This window comes from Gnatocerus cornutus, chromosome 5, assembly GCF_029298725.1.
Source record: "Gnatocerus cornutus isolate USDA-ARS CGAHR chromosome 5, icGnaCorn1.1, whole genome shotgun sequence".
Classification (NCBI taxonomy): domain Eukaryota; kingdom Metazoa; phylum Arthropoda; class Insecta; order Coleoptera; family Tenebrionidae; genus Gnatocerus; species Gnatocerus cornutus.
The window spans coordinates 7,143,975-7,163,391 of record NC_142237.1 but is presented as its reverse complement, the minus strand read 5'-3'; the positions used below and the strand labels follow the sequence as shown (position 1 = coordinate 7,163,391).

The window sequence follows — 19,417 nt, the reverse complement described above, 5'->3', positions numbered from 1 at the left end:
TGCAGAACTTAATTAAACACATCTACCATCCATTTTGGTCTTATTCGTTAGAGATGTTTTACAGATTTTTATTTTAATCTGTGTTTCTTCTTGTAATGTAAATTTTTATTTTAATCCTGAGTAGTAGTTTATTTAGTCCTGAGTTCAAATTTACAAAGGAAATATCAAATCCATTATTTAACAGATTTTTATTGAGCAATAAACTTCATGACAAATTTCAGTTTCTGGTGATGAATCCTTGTCCCTTTTGTTTTTTTATCCTGCGGAAATTCGCCCATTCTTCATAAGAAATTATGATGGAACAACGGGTTTACCCCGAATGCTAGTTTTGTCCTTCGTGGGGTGCCATCCACTCTATTCCCCGGAAGTCAATAACAGAATAGTTATTATATGTGTGCCCTCTGAACACAATGCTCTAGTTAGTCGGTCGTTTATCTCCCAAAATTGGGAAGAACCTCCGTCGGCAATCGTTTCTTTTGAATTATGTCCATATTGTTCAAGAACCGTATACTCGCCATCACCCATCACGAAGGAAAAAAACTTCAACATCACGATGATTTGTGAGCGAGACTTCGGCATGATGGGAATTCTCCAAATGTTCGTTAAAACGATAGCTTCTGTTTATGTTTATTTGCATATGAGTTTTAAACACCTTTAACATTCCAAACGGTATGATTTATTTTCGATCTGATAAGTCCACGTCTTTTAGAACTAGGAACGAAGGTGTGAACCCTTTCTTTGTAGATGTCGTGATCGGAGCCTCGATAAGGGTCAACAGCGTTGTGATTTCGGTATTTCTTCCTGTTTGTCCAGTTGAGTGTACCTGGATGAGGGTACGAATTTGATCCGGTAGTTTGCGGAAGGTACGATTCAAAGGAAGAACGTTACACTTGCGACAATGGGAAAAGACTAGATCAAAGTCCAATTTAATTAGATGAAAAGGGTCTGAAGTCGAAAGTATCTCCAACTGTTGCTTAATGAAATGTCACGCTTTGGCCAATTGAATGGACTCGTTATGTTAATTTACGTTTAAATGCAAATAAAAGGTGTGCTTTATTATTTTTATGGTCCTTTCCGCTAACAATATTGGGCAATAAAATTTCTGAAAACCGTAGCTTTCGTTATTAAAAAAACGACGAGATGGCAAGCGAAGATCATGGAATTAAATTAATGTTTATGGTTTCCACTTTTTCTCAGATCGTATCGCAAACTTAATTTATCTCCATCGTTCGGCCCCGCGTTTCCATCGATGGATTTTTGTGCTGCATACACTCTCTAACACTCGTATTGATGTCAGCGTAACAAGGGGTCTCTTCATTCATCCATTACCATCGGCACAAGAGCACGTCAATGATGTTCAGTTTTATAATGCGATTGTGTGGTAAGAATGTGGAGATTAGGGGCAGTGACATCACGTTCCCTTTCAAATGTCATACCATGTAACGACAAGGGTTTACCCGATTAGGGAAACTACATCTCAATTATGTCCCGGGGACATTCTCACGCGTGTTAACAGAATTGTTAAGCCTCATTTCCACGGTCCGTTCTAGAGAGAACAGAATTTGATTTACGATGGAATTTGAGTTATTGCACCATATTTTGCGGTCAGAAAATTTGCAAATCCTATTGCACCCTTGGTTTACAATCCTCTGTTCCGATTCGGGCGGACAAGCTGGTTGAAACGCCGAACCAACACACGGACTGCTACATTTGGTGATAACCAAACCAAAATGGTCTGAAGGATCGTTGTCGGAATGGTTCGAAACCGAGAGGATGCTACTGGGATGATGAATAATCCGATTTTAAGGCCATAGCGAAGTGATCAAAATGGTAATCACAGGTGGATTAAAAGAATGTGTCGGATTTAATTTTGTCATGGAATTTATGAACTAGATATTAGTACCTAAGTTTGAAGGTTAAAATAAAAGGAGTTGTTTCTAGTGCGTTGCTTCCTTGAAGAATTTAGATGTTTCTTCCTGCTCAGTGAACAATTTATTTTTAATTATGATGTGAAATACACGAATCAGACTTGAATTAATGGAACTCTAAATATAACAGAGTGAATAAATTTCAGTTGGAAAAAAGACAATCTGCATAACCAATGAAAATCTGTAAATGCCTAATGTTTCAAATGTTGATTTGAAAAACTCACTTTGGGTAGATAGAAGAAAATAAAACAAAGCACGTCGGTTGTTATTTCATCATAATTTATTACTTTTTTTGAGTTTTTATTTGTTGGATCTGCAGCTGTCTTTAGAACTAACCAACTAAAACGGCTTCAGGTTGTAACAAAAATACAGTTAGGTCCTTCATAATTATTTTTTATTTCATATTGTATGTAAGTATACATGCATCATATTTTGTTGTTTGTTGTTTTAACACGAAGGAAACAAAATTAAATACCTACTTTTTTTACAACTACATATACCTAGATATTAAGTTGTTAAATTGCCAAGTTTATTCTGAATTTTTTTAACGGAGGTCTAAATATTTAAATTGTTTGCATGTTTGTCGTCAAATCTGAAATTTGAAAATTGCGGGAACGAAAATAGAATGTTCTGAACATAATAAGTATCCAACCTTTTCGTGTTTTTCTTATTAAATTGAAAACGCATTTTGTTCAAAAATGACCACTAAACAGTTTACACCTGATCATATCTAGTGACGGTTTTGCTTTTTTGTCCATAGTTTAAACAGGTTTCATACGCCAATGACAGCGATGTATCGAAATAAACAAGTGACTCACATTTAAAGAGCAACTTTCTTCATATTTTAGCAAGAACTCTTGATTTTTGAGCATTATTTAGAGAAACTCGTATAGTGAAATTAATTTAAACCACAGTTGCAATAGGCATCGAATTTTGAGACTTACTTGACATAAAATTTGTTTTCAGTGCGCTACTGCGATTTTATCATATTACAATAGAAAAAAAAGGGGCTACACTATTCTATGGCAGCAACGGTACTTCCAAACTGATTTTATACATACAGAGTGTCCCAGAACTCGCGCGCCCCAGAGAAAAAGGGCTTATGGAGGCAATAATTCTGAACCAAAATTTCAAAACTATAATTTTTTAACTCAAAAAATAACCAAGATAAGACAAAAATCTGTTGCCAATCCTGAAGCTGAACAGAATTTGAAAATTGGTAACTTTGGACACATACTATCATACATTGGGCAGATGAATATTAGACTCTCGTTTTCTAGGAAATTGGGATGGCCTTTTACTCCACTTCTCGAATAAGCTTTCGGGATTGGTTATTAACTTTTTATCAGTTCTTGAATACTATTAAACTTAGTCAATTTTTGTTTTAATTTACCATCTGTATTGCTGTCGGCACCCTCCCTTGCTCTATGGGGCGCGAGTTCTGGGACACCCTGTATAAATTAAGTAACAGTTAGTATAAAAAAATAATCTGTCGAGAATACGAGCTTTTTCGTACCGTTTGTGTAATAAAGACTAACTGATTGCTTTTTACAATGTTTATTTGTTCTGAGGCTTGTTCTGACGATACAGTGACCTGTTCGTCAGACTGCTGGTTACTGGTGGTTAGTGGAATTCGCATGGTTGCGAATTCCCGAACAGGAACGAAGGTGCCGTAAAGACTAAACATCCTCCACCACCTTGAAATGATAATCTATGATTTCAAAAAACATGAAAATTGACTGAATATGAACAATTGAAAATTGATTAATTCTAACCTAAACTAACGTGCAATGACTAATACTAACATGCAAAATATGTGACAACAATAGGATAGTAATAATGTACACTGTATAATTATATACAAGGTATAATACACTCGAATCTAGTATGTAGAAAACACCACTTATTAGCGTCACATGTCACTACACGCACACACGTTGGGACGGTTTAATAGTCATCTTTTGGTAATGGGCACACCTTCACAATTGGTCTTTTGAGCACTCCACTGTTGGTTTTCACGGACACGACCCGTGTGAGTCCATCAGCTCCTGGATGTGTCGCTATGATTCTGCCCAATTTCCACACCAAGGGCGGTAGGTTTTCCTCCTTCACGATGACTAAATCGTTAATTGCAATGTTTTTCTTGCCTATTTGACGCCACTTGGTTCTCGTTTGGAGCTGACTCAAATACTCGGTGGACCACCGCTTCCAAAACTGTTGTTGTATTCTTGTAACGCGCTGCCAACGGGACAGGCGATTTTCCGTGAGCGAGCTTAGATCCGGTTCTGGAATTGCAGTTAGTGTGGTTCCGATAAGGAAATGTCCAGGGGTAAGGGGCAATAGATCTTTGGGGTCATTGGATAAAGGTGTAATTGGGCGCGAGTTGAGGACTGCCTCGATTTGACTCAAGACTGTATACATCTCATCCAGGAAAAGCAATGAATTTCCCATTACACGCTTTAGGTGATGTTTGGTCAATTTGACCGCAGACTCCAAAGTCCTCCCATATGGGGAGACACAGGTGGAATGAAGTGAAATTTTATTCCGTCGGAAGCCACGTTTTCTATTATGTTTGACTCGAACTGGGTAGACTCAAATAGAGTTTTCAACTCTTTATCGGCGCCCACAAACGTTTTAGAGTTGTCCGAGTAAATATGACTGGGCCTTCCCCGCCTCGCGATAAATCTTTTTAATGCTTGTAAAAAAGATGTGGTCGTTGCATCAAGTGTCAACTCTAGATGCATGGCCTTTGTAACCATGCATATGAATATGCAAATGTATGATTTTGACGTTTTCGGTTTGCCTCGACCGTGAGTTAGGTTTATCAAAATGGGACCAGCGTAGTCCATACCCGTATGTAAAAATGGTCTGGACGGTTCCAATCTATAATTGGGCAAATTACCCATTAATTCGGTTTGAGTTCGTGGATTTACCTTAAAGCATGTAATGCATTTTCGAATGACACCCCTGACGGTGCTCCGCCCACAAGGTATCCAAAAACGTTGGCGCAACGTAAATAGTGTTGTTTGTGCTCCTGCATGAAGGAGCTTTAAATGATACATTTTGATTAATAATTTCGTTATATGATGATCTTTGGGTAGAATGTAAGGGTTTATTTTGTCTCGTGGGAGGAGTGTGGTGTTGTTTAAGCGTCCCCCGACCCTAATTACACCCACGTGTAATCGAGAAAAGGATTCAACTGAAGAATTTTGCTGTTGGGCTCTAGAGGTCTATTGCTCTTGAGTGCCCGAACTTCAGTTTTAAAGTCAATTGACTGCACCAATCGTAAAATGGTGACGAGGGCGTCGTTTAATTCTTCAGGGGTTAATGGTCCCGTTTTCCGCAATTCCGTGTTGGCTTGGCAATTGAATACGAACCGTTTCAAGTAAGCGACGTGTCTTTCAAGTTTATCAAATCTTGAAAATTTGATCCACAGTTCGGGGTTTGTTGAATTGACTGTGAGACATTGATAAGATTTTTTCTGTTCCGGGAGTTCTGAATATTCGCCATCAGTGCTAAATGATTTTGATGGCCAATGGTTTTCATTATATTGCAGGAAGGAAGGTCCATGCCACCAAACTTGGTTAGTAACTAATTGAGAGGCTTCTTTCTGTACCACGCGACAGAATGTCTGCCGGGTTGCTTGCCGAAGGGACATGCCTCCATTGTTTAGGATCTGTCAGTCGCTGAATTTCCGCTACCCGGTTTGCGACAAATGTTTTTAGGCAGCTAGAACTTGAGGAGATCCACGCTAAGGCAATTTTTGAATCTGTCCAGTAACAGATTTTGTGAAAATTGATCCTTACTGATTGGGTTACCAATTTTGCAAGTTCGGCGACCAGCAGTGCACCACAAAGTTCTAATCGCGGTAGAGATATCTTTTTTAATGGCGCTACCCTGCTTTTTGCGATAAGTAAATTTATCGAAATTGTACCGTCAGCCTGAACCGAACGAACGTAGCATGCCCCGCCAAAAGCCCTTTCAGAGGCGTCAGAGAAACAGTGTAGTTCCGTGGTCACGGCCTCGGTATCGAAAATGTACCTGGGAATAGCGACCTCCTTGATTGCTAAAAGATTGCTCTTCCAGCCGGCCCATTCTGAATGAAGATTCGCGGGAATACTTTCATCCCAGCCTACCTTTAATTCCCACAGTTTTTGAATGATAAGTTTGGCCTTAATGGTGACAGGTCCTAACAATCCCAGAACGTCAAAAATTTTTGCTGAATCCGACAAAATGTTTCTCTTAGTGATTTTTGAATGGAACTTATCCGGCTCGAAGGACCATGTCGAGAATACGAGCTTTTTCGTACCGTTTGTGTAATAAAGACTAACTGATTGCTTTTTACAATGTTTATTTGTTCTGAGGCTTGTTCTGACGATACAGTGACCTGTTCGTCAGACTGCTGGTTACAGACTGTCTTAAAGTGTGAGTTAAGGGGGGGGGGGGGATGGTGGTGGTTAGTGGAATTCGCATGGTTGCGAATTCCCGAACAGGAACAAAGGTGCCGTAAAGACTAAACATAATCGATGACATAATAGGCACGCAGATAGCAAAATCAAATTCACAAAAATTGGGAAATTTGTAATAAAAGTACCTACCCTTAAACAGAAATAGCAAAACTATTAACTAATGAGAAATTAGCAGGTATGTATCGAGAGATCAAATAAAAACTTATCCTCAGTTACCTTTAGAAATCGACAGCGTCTCCATAATTGCCACTTTGACAGCTGCCAATTTTAAGGTTATAAGATGAAAACTGTCTTGAAATGCATATAATGGAAAGCAGAGTACGTGTTGTGGTTAGTTTTTCATAAAGGAACTTCTTGCAAAATAAATCAAACATGGCAGCGTTGTCAAAATTGTTTATTAAAATTTTCACAAAATTTCCAGTTTGACAACGTCAAATTACTTGACAGAAACAAAAGACTGTTCCTTCAGTCAAATACATGATTCGGAGTTGTAAAGCCAACTGAGGATGAGTTTTTATTTGATCTCTCGATCGTCTTTTACGAAATTTGCATCATGAAAAAAAAAGAATAATTTAAGGGAAAAGAAACTAATTGAAAATGGAGAACGGAAAACAATGAAGAGACAGAAATATAAGATCTGATTCTGCCCGGATAAACAAAAGAAAGATGATTTTTTCTGTTGATTTAAGAGAATATTTTGCAAATTGCCACAGTTGATTAGCAAAATGTTTAGTTCTTCTGCGTGAGTGTGCATTTTGAATATTTTGCATGGGGTGAATTGAAGCGGTTTTGTAAGTTTTGTTGTACGAATTTTGCAAAACGTTGACTTTTTTCTAATGGAAAAAAAATGTAAACACTCTTTTACGTGAGTTTTGTTATTATTAAAACTAAACTATGAATGCTTAACAAATAGAACAGGCCTGAAATAGAGTATAACAGACATTTTGAGAGCAAAACCCCGTTATATGTTATTTTGTATTTATTTCTCTATTACATACGATATTTATTTTATGAAATATAGAGCAGGTAGCGTCTACACATAAAAGATATCCATAAACTTGCCTACAATTATACAGGTACTCCATGTTGTAACATCTTAGACTTCGTCTTTTCTTTATTTTCTAATTGCTGACGTTGGATGGTAGCAATGTAAACCTGGATATATTAAATTTCTCTAAATGGAAATGACATTTACGGAATTTACAGCGTGTTAGAAAAATGTCACAGTTTTTTTTAACGATTTCGTTAATAAAATTATCAAATGACCCACGAATTCCTCTCTTTTTGACTCACTCGAAAACAACCGAAATTTTCCAAATATTTGTTTGTCCTAGACTTCGCAAAGTTAACAGTACACATTTAAGACAAATGTTTTGTTACCGAATTAGATTTACACAACCCATTTATAAGAGTTGACGAAAAAATTACGCAATTACGCGCGTCCATCCTACAAATAATTTTCCTATTTTTGCGAGGAAAAACAACAAAACAGGTTGCTGGAAACATCGCCCACTCCCTTTCCAAACTGTAACCCGAGAATTACGTTATTTGTTGTTGAATGTGCGAACCAAATTACCCGTATCATGTTACTCCCGTTAAAATGATACTGTCTAAGCGCAGATAATGAAATGGATTATAACAGCTAGGGAAAACCGCATAGTAATAGCCGTAATTCCCGAGGGAGAAAGGACTGGGCGTCCAGAAAACGAATGTTCTTTAGTGAAGAGTCTAATTAGTGCGCCATTACAGAATTGGGTAATTATGTAAATGCGAAGGTTATTAATCAGCTTTCTTTATCTTCCAATAGGATTTTGACAGTCGTATTTGAGGAGAAAAAATGAAAGGTCAGTCTCCGTGAGGTGTTTCCACATAAGGAAACATTGACATCAGATTTGATTAATTGGTTTATGGTCGCGTTTTCAACACGCTCTATTCGGTTATTATTAACCGAACAGCCAATTTAGGGTCAGGAGGTAATATATCAGACAACCACTGATAGTGTTTTAAATTACTGAGTTAATTGAATATCACGGATGCCATAACTTATAACACAAATTGTTATTAACTCGACTATCCTATTCCAAACGGACAGAGTGATTTGTGCGAGGTGAAGAACATAACCGGCAGTTTCAATCAAATAAAAAACGTTTACGCAACAAACGGGGTTTGTTTGTTCTTAAGCAATTTAAATTCAATAGGATATTGATTAAAACCTTTGACTCCATCAATTACAGTTTTGGTTATGCTATCTTTTTCACAGTTATCGAAAAAGGAGAATTTGTCGTCTCAAATTGGTTGCTTTGTAAGCTTTGATCAGCGTTCGGAAAAGTTTGCACTAAAATTATTTCCTACCACTGCACCTAATCGCTTGACGATGCTTGTGTAAAGTGAGCTTTTAACGGAAAATAAATGTAGTAGAAAGTCTTGAACAGACAGCAAAACCGTCCATAAATGTTATTTGTTTATTTATTTTTGGATAAGTATCTCGCAACGTCTTTCTGCCATGTGGATGTGTCTGTTCATCTAACCCTTTTGCCTATTCCACCCATCAACAGTAAAACCGATGACAGTTGGAGCCGATATCGTTAACTTTTACAACCCCATCCATAAAAATCCGTAACACCCGTTTCACATAAACCATCCTATCTTTAGCTCTTGTGCCTCGCTGAAAAAAACGTCGAAATTCGGTTTACCGCCGACGACTTATTTAGCGAGTAATCTGATACTTTGTTGTTCGGCGCACGCCTAGTGCACTTCCGGGGCTCCGGACTCCGGGTTTGTAGTCCGGTGTCGGATGTCAGCTCGGTGGCTGTCCGCGCATATCAGATGACGTGTCGCCCCTCCTTCGGCCACCATGCGATCCGGGAAAAGCATTTTTCCGTTTTTCGTTGTCAAGAAAATGACGGAACGACTAAACAATTTCCAGGGGGTTAACGATAATTTGTCACAAAACAAACAAGTCGGGGATGAAACAAGGGTGGAAGATTTTTTTCGTGGCGATTTTCGCCTTTTAATATTTCGACGAAACGCGCTGACGGTGCTAGTTGGTGTCAAGCTCCATTGCTACACGAGCACCCCTGAAAAGTATGGGCTATTATGGAATCTCGGGTTGGTATTGTGGAAACGCGGTAGGGGTTAAAGCACTCCCCCGTCGGGAAAGTCGACGAAAAGTCATGGAAGGAAATATTTTTGTCACTGGGAAGTCGGAAATAATGCGATTATTTTCTTTTGTCTACCATGCTAATGACCATCGGAATCAACTTGTACACCATGTTTAATCACCTGTTCCAATAAGTATTTTTACAAGACATTTATTAAATTTAGTTTAATTACAATTAGTTCTTAATTTTTGATTACGTCTGATTTTGTTGTCGACTAGCATCATCATGACAAGACAAAAATAAAGAAAATGCTTTGTCATAACAAACAGTGCTACCAACAAATTTACAATTCCTCAGCCTGTTTGATGGCGTTATTAAATTAAATTGTGTTCGGTACGAATCGTGAATCTAAAATTAATTAAATACAATTTAAAGAACGATAAAAGGTTCTCATGAATTTTATTATCCTGCTCATTACAGCTCTCTACCCATCAGATTCTGTGTGTCAATTGATAAATCTTTGATCTGAAATTTGATCTAATTCACTTTGAAAATTATACAAATAATTTAGTGTTTTAGGTACAATTTTTTAATTTTCAAGTTTTGACGTGTGCTTGAAGTAGGTTTATTGCATTCTCATTTGAATATAAAAATATGATATGATCACATTTTCCGAGTGATTTACACTTTTCAACCAAAGGCTAATAAATCACGGAAATGGATAGTAAAATCCACATTAACACAGATAGTATCTTTTCAAAGCTTTTAGGTAGCTGGCATAATTCTATAACACGGAAAGTTCCGTTTATATTGGCGTTGTTACAAAACTTTTTGAATAAATAGATAATTAGGTAAAAATTTAAATTGTTAGTTGAAGGGAATCAGTTTTTTCCTCGAAATATAAAATTTCTTCTTTGTCTATTTCGAGATCGAGAGTTAATAAAGTTTCGAAAATTCAAACTCGTCTCAAACTTTCGTTTTTGTTTTGTCCGTCCGAGAAATTCCTTTTCTCCCCAACTTGCTTTCTGACCGCCAAACATTTGTCGACGACTGATTAGATTCTTGTCCCTCCGTAAAATAAGATAAGCTAGCCTCTTCGGACCTCGATTAGCCTGTCAATGAGCATCAGCATTCATTCTTTTGTGTTAACCTCCACTCGACTGCACCCATTCAACCCATCGAAAATCCATCCGACGCGCCTTCCTCTAATCGCTCGATCCAGAAAGAATCCTACTTCTCTGGAATTAATCGTAACGTCCTTTGGTTCGTTACCCCCTGACAAAAGTTCAAGGGGTCTCACAACAAAAAAAGAACAACACCGATTGTCTTATTATTCGAGTCCATTTTTTGGCGAATCTATTACGGTTGTTGCTTGCAACTAGTTTGGGCATGAACGGAGGGTCCTCTCGGAGATGCTGCTGCCGATAACACTCTTCTAAAACCCATATAGAAGTATATGGTCTATTTATAGGCATTGTCAATGTTCAACGCTGTTCATTTTAATGTGTTTGTTTTTCTGCCATGAGAGGGAACAAGATGGGAGATGGATAAGCGAAAGGATAGAAGGAGGATGGCGGCTGCCTCTTAAAAGTATCAGGTTACCGTCGGCAGACAGCTGTTTTTAGTGTACGGAATCAAGGATTGATGCTCGTTTGATGGACGGAAAAGAGTATCGATACCCCCTTTTCGTTTTAAATTGTTGCAGTTACATTACATAAAAATCTTGAATTTGCTGACGAAAAAATAAATGGAACGTTCACACAATTTACCCTTTATGTGGAAAATTAAATAGTTCGTTCTTTATTAAGACGTCAATTTTGACATGCTTTTACTTCAAATTAATGTAATTGGAATTGCACCGAAAATAGCATCAAAGAAAAAAGTTTCGGTCGACTCTCAAAGGACATGAATGGGATAAGAATAATTTCTAAGGGGCTTAATGAGAATAAAGCTAGTAAATTCAATTGATAGTGTTTGAACTAATGAAATGCATGGGATTGTCTGTGAATGAAAACCAAACAACGCAGAGTTTAAAGAAGAATTGCCTCTATACTGGAGGTAACAATAAGCAAATTTGCGAAAAGTATGCGCAATTAAGACCAATCAATCATTCCTTTAGATACCTGCAATGTAGCTTTATGTAACAGTTAATAATGTGTTGTAAATGTATGTTAATTGTTGTTCTACTTTTCAAATTTCGATTAGAATAGACCGATTATATGGCTTCTAATATTATAGCTATCAATTAACTTTTATTGGTTTTTGTTTCAAAGGTATACATTTTTCGATTTTAGTCATGATGTTACGAAATGCTATAACAACTGAAAAGCTTTTGTTCTTATTTCATACAAGCACCGGCTCATTTTTATTCTACGCGGTTAATTGGTGGAGACCTAGAGTCAATAGTCGTTCCTGTTTTTATGACATTATGTGGAAGTGAATGCGCAGTAAATACCTAATGGTGCGAATTTTAGTCCCCCCATGTGATGAGCATAATGAAAGGTTCTTACTTTTTCAGGGAAATTTTTAATTATTTAGTGTGATGGGCAAAAATGATAAGTTCCTTTCACTTGGTCGTGAAACTGTTTTATTAGATACCTAAATCATCGTCTCAATCATTAGCTAAATATTTTAGAAATTTTGTAATAAATCAGTGCGGTTTAGCTGTGACGAACTTTTCTCTTCAGATTTATCTAAATGTGGTCATTTCCTCACCATACATCCTCTTCGTGTTTCCCGCTCTTTCACTTCTTTTCCAATTGCTACAATTTCTCAGTTTGTCTCTGAAAATTCCAGCACCTATAGTCGTGACCTTACCACGTTCTACACAAAAGGCGTCATTCCAACTAAACGAATCCCCGTCACGAATCCCGACTCGCGCTACCAGTAATTATTATTTACAAGAAGGAAATCGTGATCGTCAGTAATAAAATAGCGCCGGAGCGCTTATATTAAAACTTATTAATTCGATGTAAACATGCTGATTTATACCATGGCTTGTCATAAATCGCCCAGCGTGTCTCTTCTCTCTTCTCTTTCACACACCAGCAGGATTCTCTTACGAAAACCCCTTCATGATAATTAATTCTCCGTTCAGCACCTCGTACGCCTAATCATATACATAGAGGGCGTCGTCGTCCTATAAATTTCCAAACACCCGTTCAGGTAGTACCACCAGTGACCGGTTACGCCGATTGATTCTGATGATTTATCACTTCACACTTGTGCCGAAGTGTCTTCGGGGCAAAACTTCGTGTGTGGTTGCGGTCGACGTTTCGAAGTAATAACAGTCGTTGTAATGCACATATCGTACGTGTAGTACTTAGATGACTCCACTTCACGCTGTTTGATGTGGAGTACCACAAGGTTCCACTTTGGATCCTCTCCTATGTCCCATAAATCATCCTGATTCTAATAGCAACTGTTTTTTTTCGAAGCCATCTTCAGGTGTTTTCTGGCATATCCCGAGGGGGTTGCCCGAATCGCGCCCAAAATGAATAACGATTTGTTGATCGCTGTATATACCATCCGCGTTCACGGACGCGGTCCGGTCGATAAGATCGCCACCTGTAATTTATGAAGGGTTAGAGGGTGTAAATATTCTTCACAATAGCGCCCCGCCGAGATCCGACCGCGGAAATAAAACACTTGAAAAATACCCGACAAATTTGTGTTCGAAGAAGCACCTGATTATAATCTAGAGACTGTTACATTTTCTTTTTCCATCACGCGTGGAAGTTAAGATCGAATTTCTCGAAGGTGAAATGAAGAAGGGGATTGGAAGTGTGAGGGAACTAAATTCAAAGGGGACATGGTATAACATGACACTGTGATGGTTTTTTAAAGTTATTAAGCGTCGGATTCGAATACGATACGGGCATTACATGGAAATTAATGTTTATAGGTTGAAAGAATGGGAGATGGACAAAAGAGATGTGTCGTGTCAATTAAAATTGTTTATAGATAGTGTGATAGATAGACAGAAAAAAGGTTACAAAATATATCAAAATGTTTGTAAAAAATTGGAATTTTAGGGTTGCCTGGTGAAAAGAAGTATGAATGTTTTTAATTGAGTCCCTCGAAATCAGAGATAACAGAGAAGTACAAGGCGAGAATTAAAGTTGAAATAAAAATTAAAAAAGAAAAAATGAAAGTCAAGAAGAAATGTGAAAAATAGCAAAGATGGGAAAAACGAAGACGAAGAGGAATAAAAAATAGTTATCAAAAATACAATTTATTCCCAAACACCAAATTTTGTCAAAAAATGCTGACGCGTTTCGATAGTAATACTACCGTCATCAGAGCGATGATTAAACTAGTATTATTTGCCGAAATTTGGTGTTTGGAAATAAATTGTAATTCCTTATAAGAAATGGTTATAAGGAGAATGAACGAACAACAGCGAGAAAAGTTGCTTGGCAAACGAACTAAACAAAAAGAATGAAATACACCAACAATATCAATTCGAAGGACAGAAAATTATGCAGAAGAAAAATGAGATAAATAAATTAATACAATCAACTTAGAATTACTAAATTGAAAAGCGATTTCAAAAAGATGTTGAAGAATTCTTGGATAACAAACTAACGGAAAAGAACTCAGAAAATAAGCTGAAACATTTTAAATAAGCCATATCTTCCAAAACGTATATTGGAAAAACTATGATAACATAAAAATCGTGGATGAAAATATTAATTCTTGTCTTGAAGATATTATGGCATTTGTGAAATTTAGTCATGAATAAATTACCATGGCATGCGATGATCTCTTGTTTTGAGAATTAATTAAAAGTGGCCCGCCTCGTTACACAACGCCCCGTATTTCTGAAAATTTTGTTAATAACGTTTCAAAATTTCACATGGCGCTAATACGATTCCAAAACAAAGAAAGGTGTCAGAAAGTGGCGAAGGTTGTCTCCGTCTTGTGTAATTTTCCTAAGTGGGTATTTAACGTTTGATTCAGTTATACAAATATTTTTTCCAAACGCTTACCCAAGTACTTACTACCGTGTTGTTAAATAAATGTTAGTTAGTAAAACCAAAACGATGACCGGGTGTTAAATTTATAAATTAATTTGGTAGTTACCGGAAAATTCAAATGATGTTTATCAAAAATTTACCTGGTAAAGCTGACGAATTCTGGTATCAGATGCTGATCTTTCCTTCTAATAAAATTTTTATTTTATCGGAGACATCAAAAAATTTTAACAGCTCTCGAGAATGTCGTAGGTGACGATAATGTGTGGTCCGCTTTGACACTCTTCATTAATTTAACATTTCGATAATTTGCATCGTGTTGAGAAGCGCACGTTCTTCTTCCCACATTTTCAACTAGAAATTCACTTTGAGCGCTTTTTCTCGTTAAAATGCAATTTTTCAGCCTTTGATTAATATCATTTTGATGCGTTGGTCGTGAAACTCGTTCCCTAAAATATACAACATTACCATAGGAACATCATAAATCAGTATAGAAATGGAGAAGTGTTGGACGTTAACACGCGGGTTATAATCAATTTCTCACATGGCGAAGAGCGGACCAACTCTATCATTACAGGGCCGTAATTGCAGAGATGATGTCCGATCTTATCGTGGCGTCCTCCGATATTCAACTCTTTCAATTTGGCCCCTCTTGCTCCGCCGTTTCGTTGACGTCGTAAATCGACGGGAACCTACGATATGCCGTGGATTTTTTCAAAGAGCGAAATTGGAGCCATTACGTTGATCGTTGGCGGAAAGTGGTAAATTGGATGGGATATTAACGGGTGTTAAGACAACCAAGATGGGCGAGAGCGATCAACATCAGACGTGATCTTGTTAGAAATTTTCATATGTGCACCGCAAAAAATATGTGGAAATTCTCCTGTGAGAACTGCTTGGCGAAAGATTTCTTGTTGTGGCAAACCTACCGTAACTTCTCTAGCACTTGCGGTGGTGGAAAGAAAATAGTTTTTACTGTTTATATTTTGGAGTAATAAACCTTGCAAATGTGGGCATAATAAACCTGACGGAACCAACCTGACTTCTCCAGACACTATAACTCTTCGTTCCTCCATGGTATGAAACTACTCAAGTTAAAAGCATAATTACATATGCCCTGGACAGCTAAACGATAAATCATAAGGACAACTAAAAAAAGAATTAATTACAAGCGTCATCGAAGTTTATCGCGACCAAGATCTGAATTACGATGACGGCTTGTACAAGAAAATTGTCAATTCGATCCAGAAGCTCGACCATCGCCTGATCCATCTCGACATCCACGAACACAATGGTAATTGATGGTCGGAAAGAGGAAACTATTTGCCCCATAACCGTTTCCTCTAGTACGGGATCTGTGAGTCGATTACTGCCCGATTATCCGATATACACTTATAATTTATGGTCCACACCCTTCCGATTCTATTACGATAATTTTAACACCTGTGCCGTGGTTCCGATATAGTTGCAAGGGATTTCAGACCGTAACCGTAAGGGAACTAGGTGAACTTCTTGCTACCGAAAACCTACATAAACACACCACTTTTCATTAACCACTTTACATGGTTTGATTCCGTATTCACTATAAGACTCATGTTCGAAAATACGCGGATACGAACAAGGGACGTTCGGCGTGTTTCTTCGACTGTTAAATTAGGCAGCTGATGATGGGCTTCGGCGTTATGGCAACAAACCCTCGGATTCGTTAACTATGCACGTGGCTAATTCGTTAGCGGGGGCACGTGGTGCACCTTTCAGGGCGAGGAATACCTTTCAGTGCCACAGGGAGACCTATTAAGCCCCATGTTGTCTTTGCTACTTCCTAAAACCCTGAATGATAAATGAGGTGCATCACAACGCAAAAAGGAATTGGACGACAGGTAGAACCAAGAATGATGAAACGGAATAAGCAAAAATTCAAAGTTGGGAATCTGAAAAACCACTCCCTTGTCGTTTGTCTCAGTTACCATAACTGTCTCAAAATACGAACCGCTTACTGGCCGCCGCCATGGGCGGGCGAGCCGCCTCTTTCCCTCTCCAAGCCGTTTTGGCGGCGGATTTTTTCATGTCGGACAAGTAAAATCCCTTTCCTGCAGAGATAATATAATAAATAGTGGTTTTTCGTGCTCGGCAGCACTTAGAACACGCTCCGTAACTCCGTGGACTATTAATAAAAGAGCGAAATGTTTTCTTATTAAAGTTTGAGTTATAAGTCGCGCAGAGATAGTCATCTTTAATCTTGTCTTTACATTACATTAATTTTTCGTTTTTCCTTTTTTCGGTTATACGGGACGAGCGGCGGTATGTAATTTAAAATTTCATTTACGAAATTATTTTGCTATTTATGTAATGATCGTTCAGCACGATATGGAAATGATTTCTTACCTCAAGTCGTAAATATTTTGGAACAAGAATATATGTTTTGGGAGGATAAAGCCGAAGGCGCTGCGAGGCGAATGAAAATTGTTTCTTGGTAACGACAGTATAAATACAAAAGTAAAATATACAATGACACTGAGTCAACTTGCAACATTGCCTATGCAAATCTTCATTAAGGAGCATGGGAATGAGTAGACACCACGATAAAATACTGTCTTCGTTTTAGCAGTGGGCTTTACAATATACAGGGTCCGGCAACACTTGTGTCCACCCCCAAATCGTCTTTAATTTTAATGTTACAATTTTGAAAATTTGCATACGCGACGCCTAATTTTTGATTTTTGAGTTTTTGCAGAAATATTCGCGAATTCAATTTTTTTTTAACATAACTGTGATACAAATATCTGAGTTTTTATTTTAAATCTAATGCAAATTGTGTTTAAAATTTGTGAAAAAAACGTTGTTTTATCAAGTTAGTTTTCAAAATTATGACAGCGCAGCGGCAAACAACGTTTACACCAAAATTTCACATGTCATTAGTGACACAAGATCTTGACAGATGGGTGTAAACGTAGTTCCCAATTTTGACGTAATGAAATTGGAAACTAACTTGATAAAACACCATTTTTTTCTCAAATTTTGAAGACAATTTGCATTGAATCTAAAATAACAACTGAGATATTTTTAACAGATTTATATTGTAAAAAAATTAAATTAGAGGTTGATATAACAAACCCTCACAATTAACTAAAAATTACATGTTTAAGGCGTCGCGACGCCAAAACTATCGGTGATAAAAAACAAATTTTTGCGTTAGCTTCTAGAGCTTTATCAACTGTGAGCGTATGCAAATTTTCAAAATTCTATCTTTAAAATTAAAGACGATTTTGGGGTGGACACAAGTGTTGCCGGACCCTGTACAACCGGAACCGAGGTTTCATTAGTAAGAGCGAAAAATGAATAATCACCCTGTATATACAACAAACCTTGCTGATAAATTTTTCTGGAACCGCCCCATCTTTTCGTCTCATACATGTACATATTTGTATATTAATTACGACGGGTGTTTAATCTGGCACCGTCCATCAGCAAGTCGCTTGGGCGTACCGAAGGTGGTGTTGCCCGATGGTCAGGTATATGGTATAGAATTCTGGTATCGACAATCTATAACAACCCATAATGAGAAGCCGCTGCGGCGAATTGATTATGATTAATAGGAGACACGCTGTTAAAACACCATCTTTACCATCACCCAGCAGTACCACCGTTGGACGATGGGGCATCCGAATGTCCTCGTTTTCATTAATCTGAGACTGATAATCACGAGTTTCGGTGTGGATATGGTTAGATGGGCTGTACGTGCATCTGCTTTGGTGAGAATGGTATATTACGTGATCTTGGCGATGGTATGGACGAAGAATTAATACCGTGACTTGGTTACGTAGGTTAAATTAGATGGTTAATTCTATGGTGGAGAGTATGGCGGAAATTGTTTCGCAGCTGCTGCAATAGCGAGAAGGATAATCAAGGTGATTATTAGCACATAATGATAAAAGTGTACTCAATAAGCCACAAGATGGGAGGGTAATTTTTCAGTTGCTGGGAACTGTTGAAAATGGAGAAATCCAGTCTATTTCGTAATTTTTAAGTATTAATAGCGCAGGATAACTAATGCAGGAGATGAGCGGAAGTCCTTGATATAAACCGCACTATATTCCTGCAAATAATCCATACGATATTTCATCTTTATAACATGCGACGGAAAGCAACACCGTTCCTCCGACAGATGCCTCGTAAGTAGAAAAATGATTTAAGTAATCGCCATCCTTGACGCGAGATTTATTTTCCAATATCCTCCGTTCTGTTATAAAATAAATCTAGATGAATTCCATTCCTGCTGACATCCTTAACGACCATCGCTCGCAGGACTGCCCGCCTGGTCCGGACTGTTTTTCTCTGGACATTGATAAAAAAAATCGCTGACGGCCGTACCAGAATGGTAATTGGTCTGTTGTCATTGTTTCACGATTGCCATAAATCGCACAGATGATTTAGGTTTAGGCTGAACGTAAAATAAACAATCGTGTCCCTGTTGGTATCCGAGCACCGTGGGAGGTGTTTAAACATGTGTTCAAATAAAATCTTATTGTTTCACGCGCAAGTCCGCCTTTCGAGTCGACGGGGGTCAGACGAAGAGGATGAAATATGGACATTTACATCCGGTGTCAGGGGGCGCGTCCTCCACCATAATGCAACCATCAAGATTCCACGAAACTAATGATCGGAAGACGTTGACGCTTCTAAGATCGTACCTAACGACAAAACCAAACAATAATAAATCAGTTCTTTGTTATATATTCAGCGGTCGCAAGATACGAGCGTAAATAGGATATGTCAACGAAGGATAATTCATCCATCTCATTACATCGTAATGCTGAGCGTTTTCCAATCAGCATAGATATTGCTTGGAAGTCAATAAATACATCGGTTGGTGGTTTTCAATCGAAATTCCAGACTGCGTGTGGCACCATAAATAAAGAGAAGAGGTGGGAAAACGCACCTAT

At 37.8% G+C, this 19,417-nt stretch overlaps 1 protein-coding gene across 1 annotated transcript in view; it reads left to right on the top strand.

Annotated features, from left to right (window-relative positions):
• 5-HT2A (5-hydroxytryptamine receptor 2A) overlaps positions 1 to 19,417 on the top strand; it is a 94,239-nt gene that overhangs the window by 2,158 nt on the left and 72,664 nt on the right. The window lies entirely within an intron of this gene.